The sequence below is a fragment of the Homalodisca vitripennis genome, chromosome 3 (assembly GCF_021130785.1).
Source record: "Homalodisca vitripennis isolate AUS2020 chromosome 3, UT_GWSS_2.1, whole genome shotgun sequence".
NCBI lineage: Eukaryota > Metazoa > Arthropoda > Insecta > Hemiptera > Cicadellidae > Homalodisca > Homalodisca vitripennis.
Window position 1 is genome coordinate 208,848,223 of NC_060209.1, and position 19,745 is coordinate 208,867,967.

At 37.5% G+C, this 19,745-nt stretch overlaps 1 protein-coding gene across 1 annotated transcript in view; it reads right to left on the reverse strand.

Moving 5' to 3' along the window:
• LOC124358594 (fat-like cadherin-related tumor suppressor homolog) overlaps positions 1-19,745 on the reverse strand; it is a 798,539-nt gene that overhangs the window by 101,289 nt on the left and 677,505 nt on the right. The gene's annotated exons all lie outside the window — the stretch shown is intronic.

Here is a 19,745-nt window from a genome sequence, read left to right on the forward strand (position 1 = left end):
GAACATTCGTGCTAGGACTCAGTCTTATAAACGGAAAATGTTCATTTCAGTTCTCAAACACTCTGTATACATCATTCGACTTCTTCACAAGGAACATTCGTGCTAGAACTCAGTCTTATATAAGGAAAATGTTCGTTTCAGTTCTCAAACAACCTGTATACATCAGTCGAATTCATCACAAGGAACATGCGTGCTAGAACTCAGTCTTATATATGGAAAATGTTCGTTTCAGTTCTCAAACAAACTGTATACATCAGTCGACTTCTTCACAAGGAACATGCGTGCTAGAACTCGGTCTTATAAACGGAACATGTTCGTTTCAGTTCTCAAACAACCTGTATACATCAGTCGACTTCATCACAAGGAACATTCGTGCTAGAACTCAGTCTTATATACGGAAAATGTTCGTTTCAGTTCTCAAACACTAAGTACACATCAGTCGACTTCATCACAAGGAACATTCGTGCTAGAACTCAGTCTTATATAAGGAAAATGTTCGTTTCAGTTCTCAAACAACCTGTATACATCAGTCGACTTCATCACAAGGAACATTCGTGCTAGAACTCAGTCTTATATAAGGAAAATGTTCGTTTCAGTTCTCAAACAACCTGTATACATCAGTCGACTTCATCACAAGGAACATTCGTGCTAGAACTCAGTCTTATATAAGGAAAATGTTCGTTTCAGTTCTCAAACAACCTGTATACATCAGTCGACTTCATCACAAGGAACATTCGTGCTAGAACTCAGTCTTATATAAGGAAAATGTTCGTTTCAGTTCTCAAACAACCTGTATACATCAGTCGACTTCATCACAAGGAACATTCGTGCTAGAACTCAGTCTTATATAAGGAAAATGTTCGTTTCAGTTCTCAAACAACCTGTATATATCAGTCGACTTCATCACAAGGAACATTCGTGCTAGAACTCAGTCTTATATAAGGAAAATGTTCGTTTCAGTTCTCAAACAACCTGTATATATCAGTCGACTTCATCACAAGGAACATTCGTGCTAGAACTCAGTCTTATATAAGGAAAATGTTCGTTTCAGTTCTCAAACAACCTGTATATATCAGTCGACTTCATCACAAGGAACATTCGTGCTAGAACTCAGTCTTATATAAGGAAAATGTTCGTTTCAGTTCTCAAACAACCTGTATATATCAGTCGACTTCATCACAAGGAACATTCGTGCTAGAACTCAGTCTTATATAAGGAAAATGTTCGTTTCAGTTCTCAAACAACCTGTATATATCAGTCGACTTCATCACAAGGAACATTCGTGCTAGAACTCAGTCTTATATAAGGAAAATGTTCGTTTCAGTTCTCAAACAACCTGTATATATCAGTCGACTTCATCACAAGGAACATTCGTGCTAGAACTCAGTCTTATATAAGGAAAATGTTCGTTTCAGTTCTCAAACAACCTGTATATATCAGTCGACTTCATCACAAGGAACATTCGTGCTAGAACTCAGTCTTATATAAGGAAAATGTTCGTTTCAGTTCTCAAACAACCTGTATATATCAGTCGACTTCATCACAAGGAACATTCGTGCTAGAACTCAGTCTTATATAAGGAAAATGTTCGTTTCAGTTCTCAAACAACCTGTATATATCAGTCGACTTCATCACAAGGAACATTCGTGCTAGAACTCAGTCTTATATAAGGAAAATGTTCGTTTCAGTTCTCAAACAACCTGTATACATCAGTCGACTTCATCACAAGGAACATTCGTGCTAGAACTCAGTCTTATATAAGGAAAATGTTCGTTTCAGTTCTCAAACAACCTGTATATATCAGTCGACTTCATCACAAGGAACATTCGTGCTAGAACTCAGTCTTATATAAGGAAAATGTTCGTTTCAGTTCTCAAACAACCTGTATACATCAGTCGACTTCATCACAAGGAACATTCGTGCTAGAACTAGTGACGATTGAGTCAAACGTGTAAACGTACACCCATTGACCTCACTTTGCTCAAAACGCGTTTTGGTATCTCCAATATGTAATAAACTTGATTCTTTCACATTTCACAATGTTTAAGGTAGGAAACGCAAGAGCGTATTTTGCTGATGTAAATATTAAGAGCGCAATATTTGGAGGCTTTAAATTATCAACAAATTCCCGATATCTAAGGTAGATGTTTCTCTAACCGTTTAACAGGTTTCGGATATCTTAGGTTTCATGGGATTCAGTGAATTAAATACATTATTAAATGAATTTACGTGAGGGAAAAGACAGAGAAAAGCTTTTCGAATTTTTACGCTACAAAGTTATACTAATTATGGCCTGAAGCGCTCATGCGAGGCACAGCCGCACATTTGTGCAGAACCGTGTGAAGCACGACTGTAACAGAACTTTATATAAGTATGTTGAGTCGATAACGAAACAATAATTACATTTTTTTTCTTGTGGCTGTCTAATTTATTTAAAATAAAATGTTTTTGACCTACTATGTATTAAATGTTCTTATTTTATTTAGTGATATTTTATTTAAAAGGTTAAAAAGTAAGAATATTTAACTGGTTATTTAATAATTTGAATATGATTAAGTTTAAAGTTAATAATACCATAAATATAAAAAAGTTACCGTACAATAAACTCTTATTAATTTTTAATATCTTTGAAAAATAAACATATTAGTATAAAACTTCACAGAAAACAAAAGCATTCAAAGTGTTAACTTATCCCTTTCAAATATAACCCAATTTCCCTCATAAAATTTAAAAAGTTTAATTCACCATTGGCCAGTGATAAAAAATCAGTAACACCCCGTTTCGAGTTCCGAAATCTGATCTCTTCCTCAGGTTAATATCTAATCTAACACATAACTATAATCTAGATTAACATAAAACCTAGTATTAGTTTGTTTTGTATCAATGAACGATGGCAAATGTCCGAATAATCCTGATTCCTCCACAATCCATCCATCCCCATATGTGAACTTCACACAAAAAAAAGAAGACCACTTCAAACTAAAAGAAGACTAAATAATGTGCAGTGAAAGGAACTCTGAGTTTACAAAACGAAGGCAGGGTTAAGGAGCACTTCCTAACATTTAACCAGATGACCAAAGGTGGCACGAACGGTTTTTTCATGCAGCCATTATTTTTTAAATTGTGACAGTCACAGCACTTTAGTATAATTTCTCAGAAAACAGAAAATATACTTTTTAATTCTTTGTCCTATCCGTAAGGAATTAAAGACATTAATATTAAGCAGTTGTAAACGCAGGCTTATGAGGTACGTGTACTAAAGTGAGCAATGTTAAACCACGTGCGGTTTTACGGCCTTATTCTTAATCATAGCGTTATAGATAATTTATAAAAATTATTTCTTCAGGCTTATGAGGTACGTGTACTAAAGAGAGCAATGTTAAACCACGTGCGGTTTTACGGCCTTATTCTTAATCATAGCGTTATAGATAATCTATAAAAATTATTTCTTCAGGCTTATGAGGTACGTGTACTAAAGTGAGCAATGTTAAACCACGTGCGGTTTTACGGCCTTATTCTTAATCATAGCGTTATAGATGATCTATAAAAATTATTTTTTCAGGCTTATGAGGTACGTGTACTAATGTGAGCAATGTTACACCACGCGCGGTTTTACGGCTTTATTCTTGATAGTAGCGTTATAGGTAATATTTCATTTTAAATATATAATTAATAAGCGTCCTAACACTTTTAAGTTTTTTCTAAAGTTATGATTTTTAATATTTGTTTGGTTCACAAAGCTCGAAAAAACTAAAAAAATATTTGGATGTGTATTAAAATTATCTCTTTAATTCAGACACCTCCCATAATTATAAAACTACAAATAGGACACTGATCTAATTGGATGATGATCAAGATGGGCGCTGGCACAGTACGCATGCTCTTAAGATTAAAATATGACCTGTTGTAGTTTTTATATGAAACAATATTTTTAAACGTGGCATGTTTTTAATTGTTCATGACTTAAATAAATAATATTTTTCAATGAAATAATCTTAGAATATTGCTTGTTATTTTAATAGAATATTACTATGATAACGCAAATTGAATATTTTAGACAAAAACAAGTAATTTCCTCCAGCCATCCATCTATCTATTATATATTGTAAAACATTCATATCCGAGTATTCATATATCAATTGTCTTGGCTTCAGTATTAGATGTGTCTAAATATTACTATGAAAGTACAATTAAAAGTGGAGTAATAGTTCCAATTTCCCTATAAGTCCGTGATTCAACCAATTTAATCCAACCACCCACTAATTAATTCTGCAAGAGATAACATCTTGACGTCGTACAGAGATGGGAGGGCAGATTGACATAGTCTCTGGGGCAGTGGCACACTATCGCTCTATCCACAACACTGAGACTAGCTAGATATCACACCTGCAGACGTCCTATTAGTCTCTGGGACAGTGACACACTAGCTCAGTCTAACCACAACACTGGGATCAGCTAGAGATCACACCTACAGGCGTCCTATTAGTCTCATGGTTAGTGACACACTAGCTCAGTCTAACCACAACACTGGGACCAGCTAGAGATCACACCTGCAGGCGTCCTATTAGTCTCATGGTTAGTGACACACTAGCTCAGTCTAACCACAACACTGGGATCAGCAAGAGATCACACCTGCAGGCGTCCTATTAGTCTCTAGGACAGTGACACACTAGCTCAGTCTAACCACAACACTGGGATCAGCAAGAGATCACACCTGCAGGCGTCCTCTTAGTCTCTGGGACAGTGACACACTAGCTCAGTATAACCAAAACACTGGGATCAGCTAGAGATCACACCTGCAGGCGTCCTATTAGTCTCTGGGACAGTGACACACTAGCTCAGTATAACCAAAACACTGGGATCAGCTAGAGATCACACCTGCAGGCGTCCTCTTAGTCTCTGGGACAGTGACACACTATCGCTCTATCCACAACACTGAGACTAGCTAGATATCACACCTGCAGGCATCCTCTTAGTCTCTGGGACAGTGACAAACTAGCTCAGTCTAACCACAACACTGGGATCAGCTAGAGATCACACCTCCAGGCGTTGTCTTAGTCTCTGGGACAGTGACACACTAGCTCAGTATAACCAAAACACTGGTATCAGCTAGAGATCACACCTGCAGGCGTCCTCTTAGTCTCTGGGACAGTGACACACTAGCTCAGTATAACCAAAACACTGGGATCAGCTAGAGATCACACCTGCAGGCGTCCTATCACACCTGCAGGCATCCTCTTAGTCTCTGGGACAGTGACACACTAGCTCAGTCTAACCACAACACTGGGATCAGCTAGAGATCACACCTCCAGGCGTTGTCTTAGTCTCTGGGACAGTGACACACTAGCTCAGTATAACCAAAACACTGGTATCAGCTAGAGATCACACCTGCAGGCGTCCTCTTAGTCTCTGGGACAGTGACACACTAGCTCAGTATAACCAAAACACTGGGATCAGCTAGAGATCACACCTGCAGGCGTCCTATTAGTCTCTGGGACAGTGACACACTAGCTCAGTCTAACCACAACACTGGGACCAGCTAGAGATCACACCTGCAGGCGTCCTCTTAGTCTCTGGGACAGTGACACACTAGCTCAGTCTAACCACAAAACTGGGACCAGCTAGAGATCACACCTGCAGGCGTTCTATTAGTCTCTGGGACAGTGACACAGTAGCTCAGTATAACCAAAACACTGGGATCAGCTAGAGATCACACCTGCAGGCGTCCTCTTAGTCTCTGGGACAGTGACACACTATCGCTCTATCCACAACACTGAGACTAGCTAGATATCACACCTGCAGGCGTCCTCTTAGTCTCTGGGACAGTGACACACTAGCTCAGTCTAACCACAACACTGGGAACAGCTAGAGATCACACCTGCAGGCGTCCTCTTAGTCTCTGGGACAGTGACACACTAGCTCAGTCTAACCACAACACTGGGACTAGCTAGAGATCACACCTGCAGGCGTCCTCTTAGTCTCTGGGACAGTGACACACTAGCTCAGTCTAACCACAAACACTGGGAACAGCTAGAGATCACACCTGCAGGCGTCCTCTTAGTCTCTGGGACAGTGACACACTAGCTCAGTATAACCAAAACACTGGGTATCAGCTAGAGATCACACCTGCAGGCGTCCTCTTAGTCTCTGGGACAGTGACACACTAGCTCAGTATAACCACAACACTGGGACCAGCTAGAGATCACACCTGCAGGCGTCCTCTTAGTCTCTGGGACAGTGACACACTAGCTCAGTCTAACCACAACACTGGGACCAGCTAGAGATCACACCTGCAGGCGTCCTCTTAGTCTCTGGGACAGTGACACACTAGCTCAGTCTAACCACAAACACTGGGACCAGCTAGAGATCACACCTGCAGGCGTCCTATTAGTCTCTGGGACAGTGACACACTAGCTCAGTCTAACCACAACACTGGGATCAGCTAGAGATCACACCTGCAGGCGTCCTCTTAGTCTCTGGGACAGTGACACACTAGCTCAGTCTAACCACAACACTGGGAACAGCTAGAGATCACACCTGCAGGCGTCCTCTTAGTCTCTGGGACAGTGACACACTAGCTCAGTATAACCAAAACACTGGGATCAGCTAGAGATCACACCTGCAGGCGTCCTCTTAGTCTCTGGGACAGTGACACACTAGCTCAGTATAACCAAAACACTGGGATCAGCTAGAGATCACACCTGCAGGCGTCCTCTTAGTCTCTGGGACAGTGACACACTAGCTCAGTCTAACCACAACACTGGGACCAGCTAGAGATCACACCTGCAGGCGTCCTATTAGTCTCTAGGACAGTGACACACTAGCTCAGTCTAACCACAACACTGGGATCAGCTAGAGATCACACCTGCAGGCGTCCTATTAGTCTCTTGGTTAGTGACACATTAGCTCAGTCTAACCACAACACTGGTACCAGCTAGAGAACACACCTGCAGGTGTCCTATTAGTCTCATGGTCAGTGACACACTAGCTCAGTCTAACCACAACACTGTGACCAGCTAGAGATCACAACTGCAGGCGTCCTATTAGTCTCATGGTTTGTGACACACTAGCTCAGTCTAACCACAACACTGGGACCAGCTAGAGATCACACCTGCAGGCTTCTTATTAGTCCATGGTCAGTGACACACTAGCTCAGTCTAACCACAACACTGGGATCAGCTAGAGATCACACCTGCAGGCGTCCTATTAGTCTCATGGTCAGTGACATACTAACTCAGTCTAACCACAACACTGGGACCAGCTAGAGATCACATCTGCAGGTGTCTTATTAGTCTCTGGGACAGTGACACAGTAGCTCAGTCTAACCACAACACTGGTACCAGCTAGAGATCACACCTGCAGGTGTCCTATTATTCTCATGGTCAGTGACACACTAGCTCAGTCTAACCACAACACTGTGACCAGCTAGAGATCACAACTGCAGGCGTCCTATTAGTCTCATGGTTAGTGACACACTAGCTCAGTCTAACCACAACACTGGGACCAGCTATAGATCACACCTGCAGGCGTCCTATTAGTCCATGGTCAGTGACACACTAGCTCAGTCTAACCACAACACTAGGATCAGCTAGAGATCACACCTACAGGCGTCCTATTAGTCTCATGGTCAGTGACATACTAGCTCAGTCTAACCACAACACTGGGACCAGCTAGAGATCACATCTGCAGGTGTCTTATTAGTCTCTGGGACAGTGACACAGTAGCTCAGTCTATCTACAGCACTGGTACCAGCTAGAGATCACAATTGCAGGCGTCCTATTAATCTCATGGTCAGTGACACACTAGCTCAGTCCATCTACAGCACTGGGACCAGCTAGAGATCACATCTGCAGGTGTCTTATTAGTCTCTGGGACAGTGACACACTAGCTCGGTCTATCTACAACACTGGGACCAGCTAGAGATCTCTACATTTTCTCTACAATTGTCTATCTATAAATATATTTTCTATGATGGTGCATTTGTATACATTAAATGTAGCTGAGCGTCATTGAAGCACAATCAGCAGACTGGACAACTTCTCTTTGTCCACCGGGGCTATGTAACAAATCATTTTCTCTACAATTGTCTATCTATAAAATAATATATTTTCTATGATGGTGCATTTGTATACATTAAATGTAGCTGAGCGTCATTGAAGCACAATCAGCAGACTGGACAACTTCTCTTTGTCTACCGGGGCTATGTAACAAATCATTTTCTCTACAATTGTCTATCTATACATATATTTTCTATGATGGTGCATTTGTATACATGAAATGTAGCTGAGCGTCATTGAAGCACAATCAGCAGACTGGTCAACTTCTCATTGTGTAACGGAGCTATGTAAAAAATCATTTTCTCTACAATTGTCTATCTATACATATATTTTCTATGATGGTGCATTTGTATACATGACATGTAGCTAAGCGTCATTGAAGCACAATCAGCAGACTGGTCAACTTCTCATTGTGTAACGGAGCTATGTAAAAAATCATTTTCTCTACAATTGTCTATCTATACATATATTTTCTATGATAGTGCATTTGTATACATTAAATGTAGCTGAGCGTCATTGAAGCACAATCAGCAGACTGGACAACTTCTCTTTGTCTACCGGAGCTATGTAACAAATCATTTTCTCTACAATTGTCCATCTATACATATATTTTCTATGATGGTGCATTTGTATACATTATATGTAGCTGAGCGTCATTGAAGCACAATCAGCAGACTGGACAACTTCTCTTTGTCCACCGGAGCTATGTAACAAATCATTTTCTCTACAATTGTCTATCTATACATATATTTTCTATGATGGTGCATTTGTATACATTATATGTAGCTGAGCGTCATTGAAGCACAATCAGCAGACTGGACAACTTCTCTTTGTCTACCGGAGCTATGTAACAAATCATTTTCTCTACAATTGTCTATCTATACATATATTTTCTATGATGGTGCATTTGTATACATTAAATGTAGCTGAGCGTCATTGAAGCACAATCAGCAGACTGGACAACTTCTCTTTGTCTACCGGAGCTATGTACCAAATCATTTTCTCTACAGTTGTCTATCTATAAATATATTTTCTATGATAGTGCATTTGTATACATTAAATGTAGCTGAGCGTCATTGAAGCACAATCAGCAGACTGGACAACTTCTCTTTGTCCACCGGAGCTATGTAACAAATCATTTTCTCTACAATTGTCTATCTATACATATATTTTCTATGATGGTGCATTTGTATACATTAAATGTAGCTGAGCGTCATTGAAGCACAATCAGCAGACTGGACAACTTCTCTTTGTCCACCGGAGCTATGTAACCAAATCATTTTCTCTACAGTTGTCTATCTATACATATATTTTCTATGATGGTGCATTTGTATACATTAAATGTAGCTGAGCGTCATTGAAGCACAATCAGCAGACTGGACAACTTCTCTTTGTCTACCGGAGCTATGTAACAAATCATTTTCTCTACAATTGTCTATCTATACATATATTTTCTATGATGGTGCATTTGTATACATGAAATGTAGCTGAGCGTCATTGAAGCACAATCAGCAGACTGGACAACTTCTCTTTGTCTACCGGGGCTATGTAACAAATCATTTTCTCTACAATTGTCTATCTATACATATATTTTCTATGATGGTGCATTTGTATACATGAAATGTAGCTGAGCGTCATTGAAGCACAATCAGCAGACTGGACAACTTCTCTTTGTCTACCGGGGCTATGTAACAAATCATTTTCTCTACAATTGTCTATCTATAAATATATTTTCTATGATGGTGCATTTGTATACATGAAATGTAGCTGAGCGTCATTGAAGCACAATCAGCAGACTGGACAACTTCTCTTTGTCTACCGGGCTATGTAACAAATCATTTTCTCTACAATTGTCTATCTATACATATATTTTCTATGATGGTGCATTTGTATACATGAAATGTAGCTGAGCGTCATTGAAGCACAATCAGCAGACTGGACAACTTCTCTTTGTCTACCGGGGCTATGTACCAAATCATTTTCTCTACAATTGTCTATCTATACATATATTTTCTATGATGGTGCATTTGTATACATGAAATGTAGCTGAGCGTCATTGAAGCACAATCAGCAGACTGGACAACTTCTCTTTGTCCACCGGAGCTATGTACCAAATCATTTTCTCTACAATTGTCTATCTATACATATATTTTCTATGATGGTGCATTTGTATACATGAAATGTAGCTGAGCGTCATTGAAGCACAATCAGCAGACTGGACAACTTCTCTTTGTCCACCGGAGCTATGTACCAAATCATTTTCTCTACAATTGTCTATCTATACATATATTTTCTATGATGGTGCATTTGTATACATGAAATGTAGCTGAGCGTCATTGAAGCACAATCAGCAGACTGGACAACTTCTCTTTGTCTACCGGGGCTATGTAACAAATCATTTTCTCTACAATTGTCTATCTATACATATATTTTCTATGATGGTGCATTTGTATACATGAAATGTAGCTGAGCGTCATTGAAGCACAATCAGCAGACTGGACAACTTCTCTTTGTCCACCGGAGCTATGTACCAAATCATTTTCTCTACAGTTGTCTATCTATAAATATATTTTCTATGATGGTGCATTTGTATACATTAAATGTAGCTGAGCGTCATTGAAGCACAATCAGCAGACTGGACAACTTCTCTTTGTCCACCGGAGCTATGTACCAAATCATTTTCTCTACAATTGTCTATCTATACATATATTTTCTATGATGGTGCATTTGTATACATTAAATGTAGCTGAGCGTCATTGAAGCACAATCAGCAGACTGGACAACTTCTCTTTGTCCACCGGAGCTATGTAACAAATCATTTTCTCTACAGTTGTCTATCTATACATATATTTTCTATGATGGTGCATTTGTATACATTAAATGTAGCTGAGCGTCATTGAAGCACAATCAGCAGACTGGACAACTTCTCTTTGTCTACCGGAGCTATGTAACAAATCATTTTCTCTACAGTTGTCTATCTATACATATATTTTCTATGATGGTGCATTTGTATACATTAAATGTAGCTGAGCGTCATTGAAGCACAATCAGCAGACTGGACAACTTCTCTTTGTCTACCGGGGCTATGTAACAAATCATTTTCTCTACAATTGTCTATCTATACATATATTTTCTATGATGGTGCATTTGTATACATTAAATGTAGCTGAGCGTCATTGAAGCACAATCAGCAGACTGGACAACTTCTCTTTGTCTACCGGGGCTATGTAACAAATCATTTTCTCTACAATTGTCTATCTATACATATATTTTCTATGATGGTGCATTTGTATACATGAAATGTAGCTGAGCGTCATTGAAGCACAATCAGCAGACTGGACAACTTCTCTTTGTCTACCGGGGCTATGTACCAAATCATTTTCTCTACAATTGTCTATCTATAAATATATTTTCTATGATGGTGCATTTGTATACATTAAATGTAGCTGAGCGTCATTGAAGCACAATCAGCAGACTGGACAACTTCTCTTTGTCTACCGGGGCTATGTAACAAATCATTTTCTCTACAATTGTCTATCTATACATATATTTTCTATGATGGTGCATTTGTATACATGAAATGTAGCTGAGCGTCATTGAAGCACAATCAGCAGACTGGACAACTTCTCTTTGTCTACCGGGGCTATGTACCAAATCATTTTCTCTACAATTGTCTATCTATAAATATATTTTCTATGATGGTGCATTTGTATACATGAAATGTAGCTGAGCGTCATTGAAGCACAATCAGCAGACTGGACAACTTCTCTTTGTCTACCGGGGCTATGTAACAAATCATTTTCTCTACAATTGTCTATCTATACATATATTTTCTATGATGGTGCATTTGTATACATGAAATGTAGCTGAGCGTCATTGAAGCACAATCAGCAGACTGGACAACTTCTCTTTGTCTACCGGGGCTATGTAACAAATCATTTTCTCTACAATTGTCTATCTATACATATATTTTCTATGATGGTGCATTTGTATACATGAAATGTAGCTGAGCGTCATTGAAGCACAATCAGCAGACTGGACAACTTCTCTTTGTCCACCGGAGCTATGTACCAAATCATTTTCTCTACAATTGTCTATCTATACATATATTTTCTATGATGGTGCATTTGTATACATGAAATGTAGCTGAGCGTCATTGAAGCACAATCAGCAGACTGGACAACTTCTCTTTGTCTACCGGGGCTATGTAACAAATCATTTTCTCTACAATTGTCTATCTATACATATATTTTCTATGATGGTGCATTTGTATACATGAAATGTAGCTGAGCGTCATTGAAGCACAATCAGCAGACTGGACAACTTCTCTTTGTCCACCGGAGCTATGTAACAAATCATTTTCTCTACAATTGTCTATCTATACATATATTTTCTATGATGGTGCATTTGTATACATGAAATGTAGCTGAGCGTCATTGAAGCACAATCAGCAGACTGGACAACTTCTCTTTGTCCACCGGAGCTATGTACCAAATCATTTTCTCTACAATTGTCTATCTATACATATATTTTCTATGATGGTGCATTTGTATACATGAAATGTAGCTGAGCGTCATTGAAGCACAATCAGCAGACTGGACAACTTCTCTTTGTCCACCGGGGCTATGTAACAAATCATTTTCTCTACAATTGTCTATCTATACATATATTTTCTATGATGGTGCATTTGTATACATGAAATGTAGCTGAGCGTCATTGAAGCACAATCAGCAGACTGGACAACTTCTCTTTGTCCACCGGAGCTATGTACCAAATCATTTTCTCTACAATTGTCTATCTATACATATATTTTCTATGATGGTGCATTTGTATACATGAAATGTAGCTGAGCGTCATTGAAGCACAATCAGCAGACTGGACAACTTCTCTTTGTCCACCGGAGCTATGTACCAAATCATTTTCTCTACAATTGTCTATCTATACATATATTTTCTATGATGGTGCATTTGTATACATGAAATGTAGCTGAGCGTCATTGAAGCACAATCAGCAGACTGGACAACTTCTCTTTGTCCACCGGAGCTATGTAACAAATCATTTTCTCTACAATTGTCTATCTATACATATATTTTCTATGATGGTGCATTTGTATACATGAAATGTAGCTGAGCGTCATTGAAGCACAATCAGCAGACTGGACAACTTCTCTTTGTCTACCGGGGCTATGTAACAAATCATTTTCTCTACAATTGTCTATCTATACATATATTTTCTATGATGGTGCATTTGTATACATGAAATGTAGCTGAGCGTCATTGAAGCACAATCAGCAGACTGGACAACTTCTCTTTGTCTACCGGGGCTATGTAACAAATCATTTTCTCTACAATTGTCTATCTATACATATATTTTCTATGATGGTGCATTTGTATACATGAAATGTAGCTGAGCGTCATTGAAGCACAATCAGCAGACTGGACAACTTCTCTTTGTCTACCGGGGCTATGTAACAAATCATTTTCTCTACAATTGTCTATCTATACATATATTTTCTATGATGTGCATTTGTATACATGAAATGTAGCTGAGCGTCATTGAAGCACAATCAGCAGACTGGACAACTTCTCTTTGTCCACCGGGGCTATGTAACAAATCATTTTCTCTACAATTGTCTATCTATACATATATTTTCTATGATGGTGCATTTGTATACATGAAATGTAGCTGAGCGTCATTGAAGCACAATCAGCAGACTGGACAACTTCTCTTTGTCTACCGGGGCTATGTAACAAATCATTTTCTCTACAATTGTCTATCTATACATATATTTTCTATGATGGTGCATTTGTATACATGAAATGTAGCTGAGCGTCATTGAAGCACAATCAGCAGACTGGACAACTTCTCTTTGTCTACCGGGGCTATGTAACAAATCATTTTCTCTACAATTGTCTATCTATACATATATTTTCTATGATGGTGCATTTGTATACATGAAATGTAGCTGAGCGTCATTGAAGCACAATCAGCAGACTGGACAACTTCTCTTTGTCTACCGGGGCTATGTAACAAATCATTTTCTCTACAATTGTCTATCTATACATATATTTTCTATGATGGTGCATTTGTATACATGAAATGTAGCTGAGCGTCATTGAAGCACAATCAGCAGACTGGACAACTTCTCTTTGTCTACCGGGGCTATGTAACAAATCATTTTCTCTACAATTGTCTATCTATACATATATTTTCTATGATGGTGCATTTGTATACATGAAATGTAGCTGAGCGTCATTGAAGCACAATCAGCAGACTGGACAACTTCTCTTTGTCTACCGGGGCTATGTAACAAATCATTTTCTCTACAATTGTCTATCTATACATATATTTTCTATGATGGTGCATTTGTATACATGAAATGTAGCTGAGCGTCATTGAAGCACAATCAGCAGACTGGACAACTTCTCTTTGTCCACCGGAGCTATGTACCAAATCATTTTCTCTACAATTGTCTATCTATACATATATTTTCTATGATGGTGCATTTGTATACATGAAATGTAGCTGAGCGTCATTGAAGCACAATCAGCAGACTGGACAACTTCTCTTTGTCCACCGGAGCTATGTACCAAATCATTTTCTCTACAATTGTCTATCTATACATATATTTTCTATGATGGTGCATTTGTATACATGAAATGTAGCTGAGCGTCATTGAAGCACAATCAGCAGACTGGACAACTTCTCTTTGTCCACCGGAGCTATGTACCAAATCATTTTCTCTACAATTGTCTATCTATACATATATTTTCTATGATGGTGCATTTGTATACATGAAATGTAGCTGAGCGTCATTGAAGCACAATCAGCAGACTGGACAACTTCTCTTTGTCCACCGGGGCTATGTAACAAATCATTTTCTCTACAATTGTCTATCTATACATATATTTTCTATGATGGTGCATTTGTATACATGAAATGTAGCTGAGCGTCATTGAAGCACAATCAGCAGACTGGACAACTTCTCTTTGTCTACCGGGGCTATGTAACAAATCATTTTCTCTACAATTGTCTATCTATACATATATTTTCTATGATGGTGCATTTGTATACATGAAATGTAGCTGAGCGTCATTGAAGCACAATCAGCAGACTGGACAACTTCTCTTTGTCCACCGGAGCTATGTACCAAATCATTTTCTCTACAATTGTCTATCTATACATATATTTTCTATGATGGTGCATTTGTATACATGAAATGTAGCTGAGCGTCATTGAAGCACAATCAGCAGACTGGACAACTTCTCTTTGTCTACCGGGGCTATGTAACAAATCATTTTCTCTACAATTGTCTATCTATACATATATTTTCTATGATGGTGCATTTGTATACATGAAATGTAGCTGAGCGTCATTGAAGCACAATCAGCAGACTGGACAACTTCTCTTTGTCTACCGGAGCTATGTAACAAATCATTTTCTCTACAATTGTCTATCTATACATATATTTTCTATGATGGTGCATTTGTATACATGAAATGTAGCTGAGCGTCATTGAAGCACAATCAGCAGACTGGACAACTTCTCTTTGTCCACCGGAGCTATGTAACAAATCATTTTCTCTACAATTGTCTATCTATACATATATTTTCTATGATGGTGCATTTGTATACATGAAATGTAGCTGAGCGTCATTGAAGCACAATCAGCAGACTGGACAACTTCTCTTTGTCTACCGGGCTATGTAACAAATCATTTTCTCTACAATTGTCTATCTATACATATATTTTCTATGATGGTGCATTTGTATACATGAAATGTAGCTGAGCGTCATTGAAGCACAATCAGCAGACTGGACAACTTCTCTTTGTCTACCGGAGCTATGTAACAAATCATTTTCTCTACAATTGTCTATCTATAAATATATTTTCTATGATGGTGCATTTGTATACATGAAATGTAGCTGAGCGTCATTGAAGCACAATCAGCAGACTGGACAACTTCTCTTTGTCCACCGGAGCTATGTAACAAATCATTTTCTCTACAATTGTCTATCTATACATATATTTTCTATGATGGTGCATTTGTATACATGAAATGTAGCTGAGCGTCATTGAAGCACAATCAGCAGACTGGACAACTTCTCTTTGTCTACCGGAGCTATGTAACAAATCATTTTCTCTACAATTGTCTATCTATAAATATATTTTCTATGATGGTGCATTTGTATACATGAAATGTAGCTGAGCGTCATTGAAGCACAATCAGCAGACTGGACAACTTCTCTTTGTCTACCGGAGCTATGTACCAAATCATTTTCTCTACAATTGTCTATCTATAAATATATTTTCTATGATGGTGCATTTGTATACATGAAATGTAGCTGAGCGTCATTGAAGCACAATCAGCAGACTGGACAACTTCTCTTTGTCTACCGGGGCTATGTAACAAATCATTTTCTCTACAATTGTCTATCTATACATATATTTTCTATGATGGTGCATTTGTATACATGAAATGTAGCTGAGCGTCATTGAAGCACAATCAGCAGACTGGACAACTTCTCTTTGTCCACCGGGGCTATGTAACAAATCATGTTCTCTACAATTGTCTATCTATAAATATATTTTCTATGATGGTGCATTTGTATACATGAAATGTAGCTGAGCGTCATTGAAGCACAATCAGCAGACTGGACAACTTCTCTTTGTCTACCGGGGCTATGTAACAAATCATTTTCTCTACAATTGTCTATCTATAAATATATTTTCTATGATGGTGCATTTGTATACATGAAATGTAGCTGAGCGTCATTGAAGCACAATCAGCAGACTGGACAACTTCTCTTTGTCCACCGGGGCTATGTGACAAATCATTTTCTCTACAATTGTCTATCTATACATATATTTTCTATGATGGTGCATTTGTATACATGAAATGTAGCTGAGCGTCATTGAAGCACAATCAGCAGACTAGACAGCTTCTCTTTGTCCACCGGGGCTATGTAACAAATCATTTTCTCTACAATTGTCTATCTATACATATATTTTCTATGATGGTGCATTTGTATACATGAAATGTAGCTGAGCGTCATTGAAGCACAATCAGCAGACTGGACAACTTATCTTTGTCTACCGGAGCTATGTAACAAATCATGTTCTCTACAATTGTCTATCTATACATATATTTTCTATGATGGTGCATTTGTATACATGAAATGTAGCTGAGCGTCATTGATGCACAATCAGCAGACTGGACAACTTCTCTTTGTCCACCGGAGCTATGTAACAAATCATGTTCTCTACAATTGTCTATCTATAAATATATTTTCTATGATGGTGCATTTGTATACATGAAATGTAGCTGAGCGTCATTGAAGCACAATCAGCAGACTGGACAACTTCTCTTTGTCCACCGGAGCTATGTAACAAATCATGTTCTCTACAATTGTCTATCTATAAATATATTTTCAAGACGTGTCAAGTATGAAATGCGCTATAGATACGAAATGTTCTTGCAACTTAAGCGAAGGTTGTTCCGAGACACGAGACGTGGCGTACCCCTGTCTTGTAACAACAACCGCTATTGTTCTACAGCCCTCACAGGTAATGTTCAGAAACATTACTTTTTGTGTATATTATATACAGTTCGATCACACATACTTACTTCTAAGGGACTCACTATACCGCGGAATTTATCTATTACTTGAACCTTTCTCAAACAATCAATCATTTATCAGAACAATGGCGTCATGTGGGTTTCATCCATCTTCATCGCCTGTCCCCAACACACGCTGTGATATTCTAAGGTGGGTTGAGGTGACTAGAACTACCATTTTATGCTCCATATTCGGTAGCTGCAACTACCAACGATGCAAATCTTGGGTGGCCTATTCACACAGAAGTTGAGGATGTAAATGTGTTCTGTTCAAGTCCGTCATTAAAAATTGGCATGAATTGAAACATTAATTGAAAATGTTCTCCAAACAATTTCGTTTTTCAAGACTTTAAAGCCACATTAAGCAAAATCCTGTAAGGAAATATGATTATAACTTTTAGCAATAGCAAATAAATACAACTTCATCTTTAGCATTCAAAAATTTCTTTAATCCTAAATGAAGAAAGATTATAAATAACTATTTTACACCTTTTCTTTTTTCTTTTTTTTTTTATAGACGTTTACAATGAGCTACCATAAAATTAACATATTTTATGTTAGGCATATTTTAATATGTAACAAGTCATTTTAAAGTGCACTAAATCATAATTAGAAACTATTAGAGGCTTACAATTAAAGTTTTTAATACTAACAACCGGGACCTTCCACTTTTTTTACACAACATATATAAAATCAAATGTAAAGATTTTGAATGGACTCCCTGTATGTGCTTTAAGGAGGATGCATTTAGTTTTTTTTTTAGCTCTAATTCTTTTCTAGATAAACGCTTAAGATATCTACCGAATAAATACTTAAAAACTAAAGTAAAACATATAACATATGTACATAAACAATATGTAGCTAAACATTCCACACCCATTAGACGTAGCAAACGTGTATTTCAAACAGCTCTAACATACATAGTTTTAAAGAAGTAGATACTTAGATAAGACTGTAAAGTAAAACATATAACATATGTACATAAACATATGTAGCTAAACATTCCACACCCATTAGACGTAGCAAACGTGTATTTCAAACAGCTCTAACATACATAGTTTTAAAGAAGTAGATACTTAGATAAGACTGTAAAGTAAAACATATAACATATGTACATAAACATTATGTAGCTAAACATTCCACACCCATTAGACGTAGCAAACGTGTATTTCAAACAGCTCTAACATACATAGTTTTAAAGAAGTAGATACTTAGATAAGACTGTAAAGTAAAACATATAACATATGTACAGAAACATTATGTAGCTAAACATTCCACACCCATTAGACGTAACACACATGTATTTCAAACAGCTCTAACATACATAGTTTTAAAGAAGTAAATACTTAGATAAGACTGTAAAGTAAAACATATAACATATGTACATAAACATTATGTAGCTAAACATTCCACACCCATTAGACGTAGCAAACGTGTATTTCAAACAGCTCTAACATACATAGTTTTAAATAAGTAAATACTTAGATAAGACTGTAAAGTAAAACATATAACATATGTACATAAACATTATGTAGCTAAACATTCCACACCCAGTAAAAGTAACACACATGTATTTCAAACAGCTCTAACATACATAGTTTTAAAGAAGTAAATACTTAGATAAGACTGTAAAGTAAAACATATAACATATGTACATAAACATTATGTAGCTAAACATTCCACAACCATTAGACGTAGCAAACGTGTATTTCAAACAGCTCTAACATACATAGTTTTAAATAAGTAAATACTTAGATAAGACTGTAAAGTAAAACATATAACATATGTACATAAACATTATGTAGCTAAACATTCCACACCCAGTAAACGTAACACACATGTATTTCAAACAGCTCTAACATACATAGTTTTAAATAAGTAAATACTTAGATAAGACTGTAAAGTAAAACATATAACATATGTACATAAACATTATGTAGCTAAACATTCCACAACCATTAGACGTAGCAAACGTGTATTTCAAACAGCTCTAACATACATAGTTTTAAATAAGTAAATACTTAGATAAGACTGTAAAGTAAAACATATAACATATGTACATAAACATTA